This window comes from Pectinophora gossypiella, chromosome 20 (genome assembly GCF_024362695.1).
Source record: "Pectinophora gossypiella chromosome 20, ilPecGoss1.1, whole genome shotgun sequence".
Classification (NCBI taxonomy): domain Eukaryota; kingdom Metazoa; phylum Arthropoda; class Insecta; order Lepidoptera; family Gelechiidae; genus Pectinophora; species Pectinophora gossypiella.
In genome coordinates, this window is record NC_065423.1 from 6,829,501 (window position 1) to 6,852,719 (window position 23,219).

At 37.2% G+C, this 23,219-nt stretch overlaps 1 protein-coding gene across 1 annotated transcript in view; it reads right to left on the reverse strand.

The window, feature by feature from the left end:
* The window catches only part of LOC126375987 (uncharacterized), a 65,599-nt gene that overhangs the window by 14,585 nt on the left and 27,795 nt on the right, over nt 1–23,219 (reverse strand). The gene's annotated exons all lie outside the window — the stretch shown is intronic.

The following is a 23,219-nucleotide window of genomic DNA, read 5'->3' on the forward strand; positions in this document are numbered from 1 at the left end:
TTGTGAAAAATACGTTTCGTTTTATGATTTCAAAAAAGAAATCACAAATAATATAACGTTCCGTTCCTTGCAGTAAACCTAGAAAGTTCATTGCTATCTTTCTAGCAGCTAGGATAAAAATTCAAAAGAACCCTTCATTGAAATACTCCATCCATATATACCTAAATGGCTATACTCGGAAAAAGTGACTGTGGTCCTGTGCCTGTGGTACACCGGCTTGTTTCTCAAACGGGGAACAACGGTTGGAACCCCCGATACCGGACCTACTCCAATGAGTTATTAATTTATCTTAAGTGCAGTTTTCACTAACACAGTTGGCTCGATCATTATAGACGGCGATATGGCTCACCACCTATCACGTTGGTGTAACTAAAAGCTCGGTGAGGTGAGTTCGTCTTGCGATAGATGTACCTCTGACTACCCCAATTGAGATGTAGTCGTGAGCTTACGTTATGTTATGTCTATACTCGGCCCCTTGGCACATGCCTCATTCATTACGTCTGAATAAACTTGAATTCCCGTCATCAATCAGAGGGCGTACTTACTTACGTGCCGGACAAATGGGGAGCTTTCGCCTAGTAATTTTAATACAAAATGTTTGTAGGGCCCAGGCGAGTATCGTTAACTTCTTCTGGTGAATTCGTTATTTTGAGGTTTCAAAGAATATAAAAATGCAGTAGAGCCTTCATAAATGCACTTCATTAAAGTCATCTTTAATTTTCTCTAGAAAGCCTCACTTAACACGAATATTGATTCCATCTAGAAATATCTAAAAACTATCGAAAAAGTTTCTAGACTTCGTGAATTAATTATTAATTAAGTATACAAACGACATTCGACAGGAAAAAATCGATAACAGTGAAACCGATATGTAATCTAAAGTGTCTTAATTTGTGTTTTATGATAATACTTAAGTAGTTGACGATAGAGAGAGTCATGCAATTCAAACTCACTCTAAAATATATCCGTATTCATTTGGTAACAAAACTAACGAATTAGACTGGTCCTACATTCTTATTCTTCTAGCCCATACGTGATGTCCATCAAAATTTATAATAAACTGCCTAATATATTAAAAGAAGAAAAAAGTGACAAAATCTTTATTTAAAAAATAAAAGAACTTCTAATTAATAAGTGTTACTACAGCACTAGTGAATACCTTAATGATACTGATGTTACTATTTGAAAAGCTTCCTTCTCTCTTTTAAACTTCTATTTTGTTGTGGTAAAGAGTCTATGATGTGAAACTCATATGTAACTTACAAACTTGTACACCATCATAGTATGCAAATAAAAAAACATTGAATATTATGAAGAAGTATGTCAACATTGAAGCAACTGGACTGGAATCCATAGTTTCCACTTACTGCAATGGGAAATAGGCGTGAGTTTAGGTATATAATTATGTACGTAACCATTATGTCACTGTTATTAATTACAGTACTACGGTATATTTACAGTACTAAAAACAGTGTATACCTAAATATTACAAGGTATTTAGGTCAAATAATACATCAACCTAGAAACATTAGTAAAATAACATATTATGTATAAGCAAGTTAAATGTCCATTTTATTTGTTAGTGTAACATGTGGGTTACACAGAGTAAATGATGTAATTTAAAGGTTATAATTTTCTTTACTCAGAAGACCAGAAAAGAAATATTTTCTTAATCATTTAAATAGGCTACTCATCGCCGATTTACAAGAAAACAAAAATAAATTCTCAAATATTTACTCGAATAACAAAAGCCCAGTTTCCATTAACATGCTTTAGAGCAGGATGGCAGATACACATTATCGTTGGTCGAACAAGGACGGGATATTCCTTAAGCTTACAGTAATAAGTCGAAGTCATCGAAGTAAACGAAATAACGGTTGCACCTTTGTTTTAGCAGTCCTCGTACCACATAGTACGTGTTGACCATAATGTTTGCTTTAAAAGTTTATATAAGAGTTCGACGTACGATGAGTACACGAAACGTCATCTTGTGCAATATTATTCTTCTTATTAAATACGCGAAAAGATGGATTACAGTTACTACGTGAATTTAGGTGAATCCGTACAGCTATATGAAAACAAATTTGGTTTCGGATTTACCAGGTTAACAGCCCTCAGCGTTCTTCATTGGACCAGCCAACTAGTAGATGCCCAAAACGCAAATCTATAATAAGACCCGCCATAAAAAACGGATTCAGCAATAAACATGTGACCCGGGATTCATTCACTTCTAATCTGTAAAATAACTAGGTAATTTGAATTTAGAACTCGGTAGGTACTGTATTGTTGCGTTTTTCCCGCGCAAAACAAAACAAAACAGCAATACTTACAGTAAGTACATAGTTCTAAATTCAAATTCTGGCACACGATAAATCGAATAATTTGATGAACATGAAAATTAGCATCCGCTTGTGTTTGGAAATGCGATGAATGCGAAGAACATTAAGAATAAAAGCGGCCAAGTGCGAGTCGGACTCGCCCATGAAGGGTTCACAACATAATATAAAAGTTCTTGTAACTGTTGTTCTTGTTGTAACTGTGATCGATGTTTTAATATTGTGTTTTTTTTTTAAGTTGAGTTATTGACTAGATGGATGGCCTTTGCCCAGCAGTGGGATCGAATGGGCTAATTATGATAATAGAAGCACGATATCGTACTTGTAAATAGCTTTAAGTTGGGTAAGCGGACTCCGGAACGAACGGAATAAACAGAGATGATGAATTTAGAACTCGCAACTGTCAATTGAAATGACATAATCACAAGAAGTAGACAGATGTTTATCCGGTGATTACGGGTATACGGTACATGAAATCACATCCCGATACGAACGAAGTCGAATTCAATCATGGATCGACTAACGGTGGGTCTGCATTGGTACAGTTACCCTACTTTTCTGAATATGTAGCCGATTTCATTCTGCAAGTTTGTCTTGCGAGCAAACTTGAAATTGTGCTTCTAACAAGATTCGCGTAAACAGGTCTTCGAGCACTATGGGTACAAGAATCTTTTAAACCTGACAATCACCGAGCATACTCCACTGCGGGTAGGTAGAGGTTTTTTTTACGGTTAATAAGCGGAATTTTTTTTACTTTTACTTTTTCGGACGATCAGGTGATTCAAGCGTGCAATGTCCTTATCAAAATGGACATTATAACAAAGGACAGTCTCACAAAGTGATTTCGACAATGTACCCATCGGGAAACGAACCCGGACCTCCAGACCTCCTCCGGTTGATTAAGGAGGGACCTGTGCCCAGCAGTGGGACGTATATAGGCTGTTTATGTATGTTATGTATAGGAGCAACACAAACTTTATCATTTCCAATTCTAAACAAGCAAATCACTTAGGTGTTAGGTGTAATCACTTTGTGATCCCTAGTTTGGTTAGGACATTACAGGCTGATCACCTGATTGTCCGAAAAAAAAAGATGATCCGTTCGGAAGGCACGTTAAGCTGTTGATCCCGGTTACTACTTGCTGATGTAAGTAAGTAGTCGTTACATGTGCCATGCCAGGGGCCTTTGGCGGCTCAATAGTAACCCTGACATCAGAGTAAATCCACCTCACAACCCACACGACAGAAGAAGGCTTAGGTGTTCATCTGATGTTATCCATAATTGCACAATGGAAACAGTTTTCATATATCTTTACTAGAACTACTTACTTAAGTAACAACTTAATAACTTTACCGGTGCATATATAATTACAACGCGTGGATTTATGGATGCTTCTAGTTGATTGATTAATTCATTAAGTATTCAAAGTGGTAAGTTATCTTTGATCTTTAAGTATTGTTTGTATTATATTGCACTAACACAGTTGGCTCGACCATTAAAGAATTATTTATTTGAACAGAATAAGGCGATACGGCACACCATCGGTCATGTTGGTCTAACAGAAAACTCGGTGTGGGTAACTTAGTTTAACTTGCGATGGATGCACTAACCAACTATATAAATATATATTACTACCACTACCCAAAAATTACTTTGTGGCCCCTATTTTGGTTAGGACATTACTGGCTGATCACCAGATTGTCCGAAAGTAAGATGATCCGTGCATCGGAAGGCATGTTAAGCCCGGTTACTACTTACTGATGTAAGTAAGTAGTCGTTACCAGGAGCCATGTCAGGGGCCTTGGGCGGCTCAATAGTAACCCTGAGACCAGAGGTGATGAGGTTGGTACTCCACGTCACAACCCACTCGATAGAAGAGAAGAAGACCACTACCCAACTATAAACTAGCCCAATTATATAAAGATATTTATGACCTTATGTTATGTGTTGTTTTGTGTTGTTTTGTGTGTATTTGAGTACTTTTTTTACTTTTCACTTTTTAGTAACCTGACAAAGACAAATCCGCTCGTAAATTCGTGTAGCGCAAAATCAACAGTGTCGGTCCTTCGTAAGGTAGCTTGCAGCGCACTTAGGAGGTAAATTCGATCATAATTTCTATTGAAATTCATAAACTCACGCCTATTTCCCACCGGGGTAAACAGAGTCAATGGAATTCCATTTGCTTCGATCCTGACATACTTCTCTTGCTTCCTCCACATTCATCAATCGTTTCATACACGCACGCCGGTTCAGAGTAGATGTTACTGAACCTTTTCTAAGGACATCTCCAATTTGGTCAATTTACGTACGTCCTTCTAAGTCTTCCTCTGCCAGCCCTACCACCAAACTTCGCAACCTTGAAATTGAAGACAGGATTGATAAACTGTAGATATAGTGATAGAATATAGACCTATCTAACAATAAAATAATCTCTCTCTCTCTCTCTATTTAAGAGCTACGCTCTTGTCGGTGGAGTAATCGCCACTCCTCTCTTCTTCCCGCCAAAACCTTCACCTCCTGATACGACACGACCTGCACCTCCTATTTTATTTGTTTCATAAATGTTATCCTAGGTCTACCCCTTCCTCTCTTCCTTTCAATTTTCCTTTCTATGATGTTTGTTATAAATGAATCGTGTCGTATCAGGTGGCCAATCATATTTCCTCTCCGGTTCTCTATAGTCTTCAATATGGTTCTCTTTTCTTCAACTCTTTCCAGCACTAAAAAAATACGTTACAATAAAATAATACGTTGATAATAATAGTAAATGTATCTAATAAGTCGTGCCTTATTAAATACATTTTGTCTTTCCTCATGTTGTCGTATTGTGTTTCTGTGTTATCCTGTGTACAATAAATTATTAAATAAATAAACAGTTTCTTTAACCTCGTAAGCCCTGGGGTCCTCTGAGAAGGACCAAATAATTGTAGTCATAAAGGCCGAAGGTTTTGAAATAGTTTGTTCTAATAATCAACGAAGGTACTTTTAAAAGTACCAAAACTTTGCCTGTCAATTTAATTCAAACCTTTGCGCCGATTGAGAAAAAAAGTATTTTGTCTATGAACTAGTTCATTCAGTTTCGTGAATAGGTGGCTTTAATAAAAAAGAAATATGTATCACTTGTCGTAATTTGTCATTTTATTGGTAAAGATGGCGCCCACACGGCGACGAGGAAAAAAAAATCAAGTTAATAATCGAATTTCGTAGTTTTTCATACACATTATTTTCAGAAATCGCAGGTAAGATAATAATCAACAACATGACATAGTTATTTTATCAATTTTGTATCGATATCGTTAGCAATATGAAAGCAAACTTTTTTAGTCCTTTGCAAGGGACTTTAGGTGTCATGTCCGGATATTTTTCAAAAAGTTTTTTAAATTGTTTTATGTTATTAAATCATACCGATATAGACTGACTTGCTTACGTGATCTTATGATTAAAAAAAACTACCGTCTTCATTTTATTTCCTTTTTCCTTCTAATGATGATCTAAACTGACACCATGAATTATTTTTTTTCCTAATAATATAAACCTAATGTACTTCCAGAGGGACTAATCACAAACTACATCATAAAAACTAAAACTCGTTACTTATTTTATATTTAAATATGTAAGTATATACACATATTTATGACGTACAAATAGGTATGTATGTTAATGAAAAAATACATAACCCTTTATAATAATAATATTTTTCAAATTTTACTAAAAGTAGTGACTCAAACCGGGAGTCCTTCTGGAAGAACTAAAAAAAAAACGTATTTTTTTCAAAAATGTCTTCTATTCATCCTTACATAGGTCTCCACTTAATTTGAACCCGATCGGATAACTCTAACACTTTAAAATTTGTACTTGAAGTGCTCGGCCTTTACGACTACAAAAATTTGGTCCTTTTCAAGGTACCACCGTCGTTTATTACTTCGAAATCGTAATTATGCTTCGGCGTTACGAGGTTAAGCCGATTAAATGGTTTTCAATATTCAATAGCTCAGTGTCAACAACAATTGAGATGTAAGTAACCGAACCGAAGTTTGAACGGTTTTACAACTTATTCATAGCAGATAATAATAAAAAAACTTCCTCATAAATGTCATAGAAATCTACGTTAAAGTGATTTAAGCCATATAAATGCAAAAACATGTTAATATTTACGAGTTTTCTCGCTTTTTTGACACGGCGCAGACGCATGGCGTAGCGTATGCTTTCACTACAATGACTTGCTGGTACGTATAGTAAGTATTAGAATGTTTTATTACTACTTAAAGTAAATGTAACCAGTTGGTACGTGACATATTTTCTCTAGTCGTGAAAATTTTAGGGTTAATGTAGTAAAAGTAAAATGTAACGCAGTTGGCTTGACCATTATACCTATATACGGCGATGAGACTCATCACCTACCACGTCGGTCTAACGGAAAGCTCGGTGAAGAGCGAGTAGTTAGTTCATCTTGCGATGAATGTACCTCTGACTACTCCAATTTAGAATATAGTCGTGAGTGACAGAGTTGTGAATGTGATGTGAAAATTCATTCCGTGTTTTAATGAGGAAATGTCTTTTTAGTCAGGGCCATAACTCCCTAAGACGCAATAGCCACGTCGCCGGCGACAGTCGCCAAATCGCAACGAAGCAAGTTCAATATAAATTATTTGGCGACGTTGCCAGCGACGTTGATAGATAGATAGATAAAATACTTTATTGTACACAATCGACACAAAATACAGAGATAAGGACAACATAATACAGAAAAGCACAACAGGCGGCCTTATTGCTCATGCAGCAATTTCTTCCAGGCAACCGCTGGTTACAGGAAAATTTTGTACAAGTATAATAAGAGCGGGTAGGGTGGAGCGATTTCATTTTTTATTTGTTATTGCTTCGGTATACCTGTAAAATGTTGGTAATTCAGGTCAACATTAAGCACAAAAAAAAATAGTTGGCCTATGCTATGTTTCGAGGTGCCCCCATCGTCATAAAGCTTTGAAAAATTTAGGCAAATCGTTCGCTCCACCCCTCCGGCCTTATTATCATAGGGTAGTTTCCAAATACTCAAATCAGTTACTTTTTACTAAACGGCGAAACTCGAAATAAAGTTACTATGGAATTAGGGTACTGTACTACGTTCAAAATAAATTATGAAATACTGATACCTAAATAAAGACAGATCTAAAACTAACGAAAAACATTTTCTTTTTTATATTTAACTTATTTATGAATTTTAATCAAGAAAACGTAATAATAAGTCCGACATTATCACGTTTTTCTATGACGTCAGAGTGTGATTTTTCATACTATATTGCTAGAATTTTGCGACAGTAAATTCCACTTGATATTAATTCAGAATCATGGTCTGAATCATTCCCCTTGTAATACATTACAATGTGGACGCCTTATAGATGTTGTCTTAAAATGAGATATTAGTTTCCCAGGGCGTGGAAATAGGCACCGAACTCAGAGAATAGGGGGAGAATAAGATTAAAATGTTGGGCGCCGTATAGAAGATCCCCTCCTATTACAAACAAAGCCAAGGTATTGGAAATAATAAAGATTTCACTTTTAACAAAGGTATAATTGATTCAACAATTTCACAATAAAACAATATGAAGTCAGTCGGTTACAAACCATCCTAATGTAAATTAAGAAATAAATCTATTACTATAACATGGTATCTTAACTTAGTATTATACCTAAACAACTAGGTTTTATCCCTCTGAGGATAAGTAAAGTGTCAGGACGGCAGGTCCTGACATAAGGCATGGAGTATGTATTGAGGATAAATACTCCATGTATTAGTTGAATAACGCATTGAGAGAATGGCACTATCCATAATAAGTTAAATTAATCATGAAGAAGAGATATCTAGATGTTATCCAGAGATTTTAACACCAAACTGGAATTATGTACATTCATGACCGCAGCAGGAACTGACCCTGACGGTAAAAGTAGATAATGAACACAAATGGTAGTCATGGCTGGGGAGCTAGACCCTGAAGGAAGACCTTGAAGTTGATTTTTGAAGTTAGTCTTTACAGTTGATCATTCTAGTAGAACTTTAACACTGGACTCTGCCGGTGGACTTTGACCCCTGTAACAAAATGACATGTTACAGCTCTGTCAACCCCGTTACGACGCGGAATTAAAGGTAAAAACACTCACCACATCACGTGGGACGATATTATAACAGCATTCCCCCTAGTCGATGGACTAAACCATTGTTTTTATACTGAAAGAAAGAACGTGAGGTTAGGTCATTGTCATGAACATATGTAGCTCATAATTGCCAACGTTCCACGATAATAACCATCTAAACACTCACCAGAAGACTTCACCATCCTTCCATCATAATATATGTGGCTTATACACCACTTTAAAGAAATAATCGCGACGGGACTAAATTGCCATCGTCATCGCGTAAACGAAATGTCAAACGAACATAACTTTTTCCCGGCGCGTAGGCACACACCTGTATGCCATACAGCCAAGTGGGAAGTGTAAAAAAAAAACGTGTTACAGTTCCGTTTTAGTTGAGGCAGAAAAATTTTATTTAAAAATTTTAAATTTTTAAATAAAATTTTTCGCTACACTCTAGTAACAAAAGAGAAATAACAAGCGACTCCTGATGAGTTAACTTGTTATGAACGTACATTTACCTTACAAAGGTAAAAGAATGGAAAGAAACAAACATGATCACCATGTATCAAACTTGAAAACACATCTCATGTAGCCCAAGGGAAGAAGGATGAGAACATTCCGCACTAGCCTCGTGCTTACCTGAGTTAAAATTTGGGATTCTCCCAAGAAAACACATTGCACATAGGCAACATATGTTTGAATCAAATCAAAGAAACACCCAGGTGGTGTCAGACGACAACTCAAAGAATTAAATCTAACACTGCTTAACCTTACATAAACATACAAACATCTTGAATATGGTCAAGTTAAAGGAAAACCTACCTAACTTTTAAATTTAAAATAACAGATTAAACCTTATGCCTACGTTTTACTTAGTCATGGCCATGACACTAAACTTATTCCAAGTAAAAACTATTTAAGTACTTAAAAAAAACTTAATCTATTTTCTTTTTTACATATAAGAGTGAATATCCTTGGCGTCATTTGGGTGACAATCAAACACACACCAAATGCATAAACAAGGCCTACGGATATTACTCGAACGAGGGAAACCTCATCAAATGGATCATCTTCCTATAGGGATGACCACTTAACAGGTAATGTCCTTGAACACAACTTTGAAAGTGAGAGAAGACCTAAACTTCCTCACTAGGACCTCGAACAACAAGATCTTTAATGTGGAAGGAACCCAAAGGTTTACCTTCTAAGGTTTTCAATGAATAAACTACATTACCTAGCTTTTTATGCACTACACATTTTTCAAACTTAGGGGCTAGTTTAGCAGAAAAGTGCTTGGGAGCGCTGGACAAAGGAAAACATCTTTTATAAATAATTTGACCTTCCCGCAATTCCAAAGGACGCTTCCTAAGATTATAATATTTTACATTGTGTTGATATGCCTTTTTAAGGTGACATTCAACTTTCTTGAAGACTTCAGCCATACGCGGCAACCGAGAAGCAAAAGTTTGGGTATCTACTACTATGGTAGACCCATCACAAGGTGAAGAATCTTGTGTATAAGTAGCACCATCGATGACCATCTCTCTACCATGATTTAGATAAAAAGCAGTATATTTTGTACTTTCGTGGACCGAAGTATTGAGCGCACACTGGATTTCCTGAATGTTCTGATCCCATTTACGATGATCAGAACGCACGAGGGAAGCAATGGCACGAACAATATCACGATTCACGCGTTCAGTTTGATTACACTGGGGATGGTATCGAGGATTATAGAATATATGAGGTACTCCGAATGAAGTTAAAGAATCTCTAAATTCTTTAGAAGTGAATTGAGGACCGTTGTCGGTATACAGGATACGACATACGCCATGGACTAGAAAAACATGTTTCTCAAGACATTTCACAATGGCCTTAGAAGTTGCACTACGCAAAGGGAATAAAAGGACATACTTACTGAAATAATCAGAGACCACGAATAAGTATTGATTGCGAGAATAAGAAGAAGGGAAAGGACCTAATATATCGCATGATATAGCCTCCCAAGGTTTAGTAACTTGACGGGGGTTACCCATCAGACCAGGCCTAGCAGTATTGACCGGCTTGTATGAACGACATACCTCACAATTGTCAACATATGATTTTACATCTTTAAATAAAGAAGGCCAGAAATAAATGGAAGAAATTTTCTTGTGGGTCTTAGCCACACCGAAATGACCGGAAGAAGGCTCATCATGATATTTTCGAAGAACTTCTACATATTTTTCACGGGGAACAACGATTTTCCAATCGTGTTGAGAAATAAGATGATATTTATTTTTAGATAAACGACATAGTTTACCATTTACTACCGAGAAATTAGGATAACGACGAGGATTTTTAGTACAACCGTTAAAGACTTCAATATACCAAGGATCAGAAATAGTGTAGGGATCGATCTCAATTGAGCCAATCTTGATTCTAGACAAAGTATCAGGTATCACATGTTCTTTACCTTTCCTGTGAATTATATCAAAATCGAACTGACTCAAACGACATGCCCATCTATTTAGACGACCACTCGGATTACTAAGATTCTGAAACCACTGCAACGAGGCATGATCGGTTATAATATAACATTTGCTACCCTCAACATAAGGACGGTATAACTCCAGAGAATAAATCACAGCTAACAGTTCTCTTTCTGTCGCTGAGTAATTGATTTCTTGGGCGTTTAATGTTCTGCTACTATAAGCGATAGGGTGATCAATACCATCGACCCTTTGAGTTAAAACAGCACCAATAGCAAACGAGGAAGCATCCGTATGGATGTAAAATGGCTGAGAGAAATCAGGACATTGTAGAATAGGTGACGAGATAAGAGCAGATTTAAGTTGGGTGAAAGCTTCTTCAGCTTCCGGAGACCATGTAAAAGGTACCTTCTTACTAGTAAGTCGAGACAAAGGTCTAGCAACATGAGAGAAATTTTGGATAAAACGACGGTACCAACCCGCCATTCCCAAGAAACGTTTAACTGACTTCGCGTCAGTTGGCGTTGGAAAATTTGCAATAACATCTACTTTAGAAGGATCGGTCCTAAGACCATATCGATCAACTACGAAACCGAGATATTTAAGTTCAGATCGACAGAAAAATGACTTTTTCACGTTAATAGTGAGATTAGCGAATCTTAGTTTTTCATAAACCGCCTTTAGAATTTTCACGTGTTCTTCAAAAGAACTGGTACAGATAATGATGTCGTCAATGAAACAAAACACTTTGTTATCAAATTGAGAGGAGAAAAGATTATCCATTAGCCTTTGCATAGTAGCGGAGGCTCCTACAAGACCAAAACACATGACCTTGTAATGAAATAGCCCACGGCCAGGAACCGTGAAAGCTGTTTTCTCTTTCGAAGAAGTAGAGAGAGGAATCTGATGATACGCAGCACTCAAGTCAAGAGAAGTTAAGTATTTAGCATCGCGAAGATTGTCCATGATATAATTAATATATGGCAGTGGATAGGCATCAGGTTTTGACACTGAATTTAACCTTCTACTATCTAAACACAGACGAATATCACCATTGGCTTTAGGTACCATGGTTACTGGAGAATTCCAAGGAGAGAAAGATGGTTCAACAATATCATGTTGGAGCATTCGGTTTAACTCACCGTCTAGAAGTTTAAGTTTTTCAGGACTAATACGATAATATTTTTGTTTTATGGGTTTCGCATCGCCTGTTTCTATAACATGTTCTATTAAATGAGTACGACCAAGGCCGACTAACTCTGAATCAATATTTGAGAAAAGTTGTTTAACGTTAACAATTTCTTGTTTTTGAAAATCAGAAAGAGAATCTAAATTGCGCAAGCCATTTTCTTTGACACTTGCTACATTGTATAAATCGACAGGCTCTATTGCAGGTAGACACGCCAGAACTTCTGGGGCTAAGTTAAATGATTTCCAGAAATTAATTCCGAAATGTAATGGAAGTTTGATTTCGGGTTGAATGTAAAATTGAATGAGCTTAACCTCATTGTTATATTCAATAGGAATATCCATGTAAAATTTGCAAATGTATTCGTGACCACTCGCCACTTTCAAAAATACAGGGGACTTTAAATTACACAATGGGATACCAAGATTTTTAAAGAATTTATGAGCATTGTTTCCTAAAATAGAACAAGCGGCTCCACAGTCGAGTAAACCAGAAATTTTAATACCATAGACTTTAACAGTTAAATAAGGGCGAAAGTCTTTAGAATTAGGATTAAATATCGCCTCCCTGCAGGATTCAGATCCCAGAGAGACTAAGCAATCTAGTTTTTTGAATTAGAATGAGGATTACAATTTGGGCAAAGAGGAGTCTTTACCCCCTTCTTACCACACTTAAAACAAACTACTTCCTTAGATGCATTACACCGATTTGTGGAATGATTCGTTCCACCACAGCGAAAGCAAATCGAAGAACGATTAACAGAAGCGACAGGAATGTTTTTAGAAAAATCCCTAGAGGATTTAGGTTTGCATTTAAAGTTGAAATCCGGAGCTACGGAATTTTTAGAGAAATTTGGTTCTATAAAGTTGTCAATCCTATGTTTTGACAATTCCAAACGTTTACCTATCTGTTGTAATTGTTGGATGGTAGTGACATCAATCATCCGAATTTCCCTACTATATTCCGGACGAATATTCCGCAAGATGATGTCGAGTTTATCGCTCTCAGAAAGATCTTTACTCAAACGAGACATCATACCTAGTATGATAGACAAATATATGACAATGGATTCATCCTTCGCTTGTGTTCGCGAACGAATCTCTTCAAGAAGACGAAAGTCGTAGTCAGGTAAATCAAAATCTGATTTCAAAGCAGAAACCAGTTCACTATAGTTAGAAAAACGACATTTGTTGGCGCGATACCAGCATAAAGCGGGACCATCCACCAAGTCAGTAAAACCAGTGTAGATATCATCAACACGAATGTTCCGTGCCGAACACAGCTCCTCCAAGCGAGCCAGGAAAGCGCGAACACAGGAATCACCCTTAAATTTCAAATTCAACGAGTTGAGGTTATATTTCTTTTCATGAGAAATAATAGTTTTATATTTGTTAATACACGACGGACGGTTTAATTCATGCTCGGAATCTGAAGATGAATCGGAAGTGGTATCATTATTGGCCAATGATAACAATAAAGAAGTTTTCAATTTTTCAAGGTCATCGGCCGGACGTTCTATGCGAGACAACCGCAAAAGCAAATACTGAGCACGGCCAAGAATACGCTGATGGGCCGAAGGAGATTTGTCAGGACTCGATAAACAAGAGATGATTTCATTTATTTTTGATGTTAAAGTTTTATGTTCATCATCAAGATCACACTCAAAACCCTCAGATGGTACAACTATACTGCCGCGACGGGCTTGTTTACAAGTTTGTCGAAATAATTTTCGTAATTGCTCAACAGTATTATCCCGGTCAACCTTTACATTCCGAATAGAAAGTTCATGAATAAGTTCATCTTTCAACAAGAAGTTAATATTAGCATTGAATTCCGCCATTCTGAGTAAACAAAGTAAGAACAGTATACCAGATAAGTGAAGAAGAAATATGGTTATGACACAACTGTATGTGAATACAGTTATAGTACTCTAAGTACTAACAAAATGTAATGAAGAAAAAAAAAATTATAAGTAACACCCCTATAAGGTACTTATCTACATGCTACTATGGTCCTATGTATCAAATTTATGAATACTATGTTCCTATGTAAACACTAACAAATAAAATAAGTTAAAAACCCACAGTCTATTACTATGTCTATGTAAGAACTTCTATGTGCTCTGAGTCACTATGTTTATAATCGTATAAATTACTAGAAAAAGGAATTGTGTCACTATAGTCCTATGTGATATTAAAAGTATATGACTATGGCCCTATGTAAGCTAACTCAGCTCAAAATAAGAAAAAGAAATCTGAGAGATACTATGGTCCTGTCAATAAAATTATCACTATGTCCTTATGCAACAACAACTGGAGATATGCTAAATTTCAAGTTTAAACCATACCTACTTATAAATAGAAAAGTAAAGTCATAAATGTGTACCTATTAAAAGAAAACACACCCTATTTGCTATAAAGTTACACCATGTGCTTATAACTAGGTTATGTTACAAAGAACAAAGAAAGTGAAATACCTACTAATTTCCAACCTTGCTTTTCTGAGCCAAACGTTGGGCGCTTACTGTAATACATTACAATGTGGACGCCTTATAGATGTTGTCTTAAAATGAGATATTAGTTTCCCAGGGCGTGGAAATAGGCACCGAACTCAGAGAATAGGGGGAGAATAAGATTAAAATGTTGGGCGCCGTATAGAAGATCCCCTCCTATTACAAACAAAGCCAAGGTATTGGAAATAATAAAGATTTCACTTTTAACAAAGGTATAATTGATTCAACAATTTCACAATAAAACAATATGAAGTCAGTCGGTTACAAACCATCCTAATGTAAATTAAGAAATAAATCTATTACTATAACATGGTATCTTAACTTAGTATTATACCTAAACAACTAGGTTTTATCCCTCTGAGGATAAGTAAAGTGTCAGGACGGCAGGTCCTGACATAAGGCATGGAGTATGTATTGAGGATAAATACTCCATGTATTAGTTGAATAACGCATTGAGAGAATGGCACTATCCATAATAAGTTAAATTAATCATGAAGAAGAGATATCTAGATGTTATCCAGAGATTTTAACACCAAACTGGAATTATGTACATTCATGACCGCAGCAGGAACTGACCCTGACGGTAAAAGTAGATAATGAACACAAATGGTAGTCATGGCTGGGGAGCTAGACCCTGAAGGAAGACCTTGAAGTTGATTTTTGAAGTTAGTCTTTACAGTTGATCATTCTAGTAGAACTTTAACACTGGACTCTGCCGGTGGACTTTGACCCCTGTAACAAAATGACATGTTACAGCTCTGTCAACCCCGTTACGACGCGGAATTAAAGGTAAAAACACTCACCACATCACGTGGGACGATATTATAACAGCATTCCCCCTAGTCGATGGACTAAACCATTGTTTTTATACTGAAAGAAAGAACGTGAGGTTAGGTCATTGTCATGAACATATGTAGCTCATAATTGCCAACGTTCCACGATAATAACCATCTAAACACTCACCAGAAGACTTCACCATCCTTCCATCATAATATATGTGGCTTATACACCACTTTAAAGAAATAATCGCGACGGGACTAAATTGCCATCGTCATCGCGTAAACGAAATGTCAAACGAACATAACTTTTTCCCGGCGCGTAGGCACACACCTGTATGCCATACAGCCAAGTGGGAAGTGTAAAAAAAAAACGTGTTACACCCTCAGTATTCATTACGATATCACTAACACCCTGCATATTTACTGCCTACTTATTGCCTCCGCAATTATAGTATTTTATTACATAGCAATAAACATTACTATTTGTAAGTAATATATGTGTATATTTAAGTGTTATTATTATTATTGTACCTATTTATTAATACAGCAATACAGGTTTCTTGCAAGTCAATGATAGGTACTTAATAAGCGTAACTTCCATTAGTAAACTTCTTGTCCAATAATCTAGTAAAAACCCTGTTTCTGTAGGGCTAATAATTTGTCACGGTCGATTTATCGATTCTGACGACATAATCATATTTTATCGTTTTGTCGATTGGTGCTAATATTATTATATGAACCCAAACAAGTCATGTCGTTCTGTCAAAATACGATCAAGATCACGTGACACGCATGTTAGAGAAAAAACAAACTTATCGATTTCGAAAAAAAATATTGAATCTATCGATAATTTAATCACATTGCGCATGTTAGCCCTGCTGGAATGATAATATAATAGATAGAATGATAATAATAATATATATAATAAACGAATGCTAATTTCCATGTTCATCAATTATCAGGTTTATTGTGAATCAGAATTTGAATTCAGAACTTATTGTTGTTTTGTTTACGCGGGAAACACAAAACAAAAATGAAGTACTTACTTCTTAATTCGAATTCGTTTAAATTTGGAAATGCGATAATTGTCCAGGGACATTAAAAACATAGAAGCACAGTACAGGACTAGAATTACTATCATCATCACCAGCCCATTAACGTCCCCACTGCTGGGGCACGGGCCTTCCGGATGGATAGGGAGATCGGGCCTTAAACCACCACGCGGGCCCAGTGCGGATTGGTGGTTATTAACGACTGCTAATGCAGCCGGGATCAACGGCTTAACGTGCCTTCCGAAGCACGGAGGAGCTCGAGATGAAAACTTTTTTTTTGTGGTCACCCATCCTATGACCGGCCTTTGAGAAAGTTGCTTAACTTCAACAATCTCAGAATTACTATAGTAACATATTATTCATCAATGACTATAATAGTCAAACCCGTAATTCCTTAGCTCAAACATACAACAAAAATGGCCACAACACAAATTCGGTTAATAATGTCGAACATGGAATTCGTGTTAAAGCTTTGTATTTATGCAATGAGAATGTAGTTTTCACCCATTCAATGCAAATGAAAAAATATCGAAATTTTGGTAAACACGGAGTTTGAGTGACATGAATTATTATTCCATCCGTCATTCATTTCGCAAGTAACTTACGTATTTTACTTTTCAATCGGCTTCGACGTCGTATATTAATAATAAATACGTTAGGTCAATCTCCTCCAGAGCCGTGGTAACGAAGTTGGTAGAACGCTTGCCGCCTAACAAACCTCATCACATCATCATCAATTTAAGAGCCACGCTCTTGTCGGTGCAGCATTTTCCATGCTACTTTTTTAGGGAAAAATAGGGCAGTGGTTTCCCTCTTGCCTTCCGCCCCGCAGTACTCTATCTCACGCAAGTGGGATGGCGCCCAGAGTAGTCTATTATAAAGCCATACTAGGACTCCTGTCCTCCGCCTCTGAATAGTACTGACAGTTACTGCTGCCCTCTGTCAGGTTCCAGGTTACCCTTCCGTCCTGCATTGCCGTACCGATGGCTCCCATCTTCGCCTCTGCAACCGTTGAGGTCTTCACCCGTATCCCTGGGCAAGGGTTCTACGTTATACCCCGTAGGTCTGGGTCCCTATTCGAACTCAGCCACCATCTCACTCCGGCCTACTGAAGTAAGTGGCGCCTACCCCCGCGGCAAGGGCGCGGCGAATAGGATTTGCCCCAGTTGAGGGCAGAGAAGATGACTCTAACAAACCTACATTATCTTCTTTAAACTGTTCATAAACTAAGAACATAACTAGTTTTAAATGTGTTCTCTATTTAAAACCTACTTCTTACCACAATTATCTTTATAAACTACTAAAATCTAGACCATACAGTTTCCGTCTAGTTGCCTTGTAACAACCATAAATAATCCCACGTACTTGATCCTATAAGGAGTTGAGCAGGGCCGTCTCAAGGTAGTTAGTTTAGGGACCACATAGAACACATAGAAAATACCAGTGTTAAATCTTCTTCTCTCGTGAGGGTTGTGAGGTGGATTACCAACCTCATCAACCCTGGTGTCAGGATTACTATTGAGCTGCCAAAGGCCCCTGACATGGCTCTTGTAACGACTACTTCCTTATATCGGTAAGTAGGTAGTAACCAAGACCAACGGTTTAACGTGCCTTCCGAAGCACGGATCATCTTAGTTTCGGACAATCAGGTGATCAGCCTGTAATGTCCTAACCAAACTAGGATTCGAACCCGGGGCCTCCGGATCGTGAGCCCAATGCTCAATCACTGGACCACGGAGGCCGTTGTTTCAATCAGATAAAAACTTGTGGTCTCAATTTTTATCCAGATTGAAATAAATACTTGAAAGAAATTCACGTTTTCTTGAAGAAAATCGCGTCAGAATGTGATTACTTTAAAAGCGTTTACGTGTATATAAGACGGCAATATGGACTCCTGAATTCGGCCATGCTAGGTCCCCAGTCAAACACGGTTCTGACTTCAATCTAGCCCAAAGCCTGAACACTGTTACAATCTAGAAAACCCGTTAGTATAAAATGCTTCCCGTTGCTCGTAACTAGTTAAAACTAGGTTTATATGCTGTCTAGTGGTCCAAGCCTTCTAAAGTAGATACGTACTGTACTTGAGAAGAAAATTGTTAAAAGACTATTAAAGTTTTAGTACCTAAAAAAAACAGAAACCGTGGTAGCCCAGTTGGTAGAACGCTAGCCTCTCACTTTGCATAGGCCTAAACCAATGATTGTCGAATTTGTTTTCGAATTCATGTTTGGATCATAAATTATTATCACGTACTCAGCTGTGAAGAAAAACATCGTGAGGAAGCCCGCATTCACGAGAAATACATTTTCGGAGGTATGTGGCCTAACCAGTATTGGGCTGGTTTTACCTTATTAAAAATATACATAATACATTATTATATATTACATAAACTCACGCCTATTTCCAAAGTAAGCAGAGACTATGGAATTCCATTTGCTTCGATCCTGACACATTCAGATGGGTGTGTGTGTAAGATAATTTTGTACCCAGGTAATGAGAAAATAGGTAATTATCACTGTCTATAATCGAATACCGGATGACGTGAGAAGTGCAACTTCTGCCTGCATATTTAAAAACAGAATAAAAACGTGGCTTAAATTATTGTATTTAATTCATGACTTGTAATAGTATATTACCAATAAAATTTTCATTTTCATAAATCTCGACAGCGCCATCTGTATTATTTTTGGGGGACGTAGCCTGGAAAGTTCCATTGTTATACAGAGTTCATAATGTAAAATTTCTCTCAACACTGATAATAAAACAGGTCTCGCTTGAAATCTACCCCGTCTTTGGTTGTAGCTGTCAGTTCAACGGCCGATGAAAGTAACGTACCGCAGTGAGAGTTATGTGCTTTAATATGCTTGGATCAAACCCATGTGATCGAGAAAGGTAGGCAAGCTTTCGAAGACAGTAAGATCTTCTCAGGTGGAAGAAGAAACGAAAATTCAAAAAAAGAAAATTCAGCTTATCATCCCGAGCATGTTTAACAAGTAGGTACAGCTCGGACACGCCATGCAAACCGATAGAGCGTTGGGCGTTGGGCGTTGGGCGTTGTTGGTGAGGGATCGGAGGTCCCGGGTTCGATTCCCAATGGGGACATATCACAAAAATTACTTTGTTGTCCCTAGTTTGGTTAGGACATTACAGGCTGATCACCAGATTGTCCAAAAGTAAGATGATCCGTGCTTCGGAAGGCACGTTAAGCCGGTGGTCCCGGGTGCTACTTACTGATGTAAGTAAGTAGTCGTTACGTGAGCCATGTCAGGGCCTTTAGCGGCGCAATAGTAACCCTGACACCAGGGTTGATGAGGCTGGTACTCCACCTCACAACCCACACGATGGAAGAAGAAGAAGAACCTCACCGCGGACGTGCGAGTAAGACAGGCAATCTACTCGTTGTCCCTTACTTAGGTAAGTTTATTTCTTTTAAACCGTAAGCCGTCGGCTTACTTTTTAAAATACTAAAGTCGCCACCATCTTGCGTGGGGGGGAGGAGGAAAAAACTGATTTTCTTATCGTGTGGATTATGAAATGGATTACCAACCTCATCAACCCGAGTTTATCAACAAGGTCAAGGTTATTATTGAGCCGCCAAATCCCTTGACATGGGTCATGCAACGACTACATACATCAGTAAATAGTAACGGGAACTAACAGCTTAACGTGCCTTCGGAAGCACGAATCATGTTACTGTCGGACAATCAGGTGATCAGCCTGTAATGTCCTAACCAAACTAGGTATCACAAAGTGATTTTTGTGATATGTCCCCATCGGGATTCGAACCCGGGGCCTCCGGATTGTGAGACCTACGCTCAACTACTGGACTACAGAGGCTGTTAGCCGTTAAAAAACTGACAAAAGGACAACATACACAACATAACACAACAACAACAACACACACAACATTGCAAGTACTTAGGCAATCTAGGAAGAAACATATTATCACGATAATTTATTATTTTGACAGCTACCGAATAAATGAAGATTTTTATTATACTTAAAATATCTAATAATCATTAATCATCTATTACATCAATATGTGCGGCTACTGTAAATGCAAATACACACATTTATCTCCGTCATAAAGGGAGAATAATTTGTAGCGGGAAACGTAACTTTGTGTTTGAATTAATTAATACATTATGCATAAAACCTGATGGATCAATTAAGAGCTAATTTTAAATGATTGCGTATAATTTATTCACTAGTACAATTTCATTATATAGTTAATCTTTACTAAGTTTGTTTAGTTATTTTAGTCCTTTGGCGGCTCAATAATAACCCTGACACCAGGGTTTATGAGGTGGGTAGTGCACCTCATAACCCACACGATAGAAGACGATTTAGTATATTTAACTGTTTCTGTGAACTTCGAGGTTATGGTATCTTGAAACACATAACGTAACACAGCATCACGTTTGTGGGTTGTGAGGTGGAGTACCAACCTTATCAACCCTGGTGTCAGAGTTACTATTGAACCGCCAAAGGCCCCTGACATGGCTCATTAACGACTACTTACTTACATCAGTAAGTAGTAACCGGGACCAACGGCTTAACGTGCCTTCCGATGCACGGATCATCTTACTTTCGGACAATCAGGTGATCCGCCTGTAATGTCCTAAGCAAACTAGGGATCATAACGTGATTTTTGTGATAGTCCTCACCGGGAATCGAACCCGGGACCTCCGGATCGTGAGCTCAACCCTCAACCACTGGACCACGGAGGACGCGGCAATGAAACCTAGAATATTAGCAGCTATGTTATTGTTGTATTTTGAAAATTGCGTAAAACGAGTTGTTCTTTTCGTGTAAGACCACACATTATGATAACATAATATATGATTGATTGAAGTACAGCTCTTTTCAACCTTTCACCTTTTCCAATGATTCGTAAATTACAAAGAGAAATTACAAAATTATGCATTTCTAATAACCAAGAGTCGATATAAAATAACATAATCCGATATGAAAACGGTAATGTTTTGGTCACACACCGGTTTTTACCGGTAATCTTACCAACGGTTTCGTAAGTTATTGCTATCGAGACTCGTTTTGTGATCGAAAGCAGATTTTAAATTCAGTTACATATATTATAAAATATTATAATTTGCAAGTGAAAGTTATAAAATCAGTGACTTATTGGAAAACACGAGTTTTAATATTTAATTAGGTACGTAACGTAACTTTTTCGCGAATTGTAAATACATTTTATGGGAGTCTGGAGTTTGTTGGGTACATTTCTTTGGCCATGTAGTGAGTTTACGAATAGGTACCTACTCCGTTCAATCATTCAAACTCTAGCTCTAAAATATCTTAATTCAGTCACAATGTCCTTCTGAGCCCCAGATTTCCAGACACATTAGGTAAAAATGCGGTTTGGACTTAAAAAAAAACATTGAGCCTTAAGACCATGAAAATACAACAAACATTAGCCACTATTAAGCAATATCATATGGAGCGTATATACTTCACCTGCTGCGTCAGCTTATTCTCGAAGCCAAATCATCATCAGCGCATCGACAGGTCCGGTTTTTACACAAGCGACTGCCCGTCTGACCTTCAAACCCGCGAAGGGAAACCCAATACAGGTTAGGTCACATACCTCCGAAAATTTTTCGGAATGAATGTTGGTTTCCTCACTATGTTTTCCTTCACCGCTGAGCACGTGATAATCATTTATGATACAAACATGAATTCAAAAACAAATTCGATAATCATTGGTTTAGGCATGTGCTGGATTCGAACCTGCGACTTCAAAGTGAGAGGCAAGCGTTCTGCCAACTGGGCTACCACGGCTTTTTGAAGCCAAATAAGGCTCAAAAATAAATAAGGAGAGAGAAAATACGTGACTGTATGTGAAACCAGCCATTTGTTGTAATGAACTCACATTTGTACCTTTTCTTTTGGAGGTAAAATATTTATTTAACGTAGGTAATCATTTATTTCGGTTTTAAAAATCCTGTGAAGCCTGAACTGGGCACCCTCAGGCCTGTTATCTTAAATGAGTACCAGGAGCTTAGAGCCCTTAGCACTCCCCATTTGTCCGGCCAAGTAGTTTAGGGCATGCGACAAATCTCCAATAGGTAAAAAAAAGCGTTGTGCAGCGCATATTTTATTAGTGTAACTACTTATTTAGTTTATTTATATTGCTTTATATATAAGTACATAAACAAAAATGTATAACACTGTACCAAAACCAAAAGTGCTTTAATCCGACCATGAAGCAAGAATTGCTCTTCGCTGAGTTTTGAGTAGAAAGTGAATAATCCTCTTAAGTGTCCTCGATTTTTTAGCAGAAGGATTACCAACAAACTTTAAATAATAATGTAAAAATAATAATAAATAATATGTAAATAATAATATATAATGTAATTTAATAATGTATGCAAAATAATGTTATTTTAAGCATCCGTTTTGCTAATTTCATACGAATTCTATTTGAATCGATTTCACTGGCATCGGTCATTTAATAGAACATGAAATCTATGGAGCTGTATTTATGTTTTTATATATATGTCGTGGCCAGATCATAGAATTGATCATTTCATGAAATAGAACAACATTCGTTGGCCACATCATGATGTAGTGTGGCCAGATCAATGAACACAAAACGTATAACGATATGACCAACGAAATGCATGATTACTTCATGATATGGCCAAACGTTGGCAAACATATCGTAAAATTAGTAACATTATCCACCGATAGTGGCGCTGGCGTCGATTATATTTAAAACTTGATTGATAT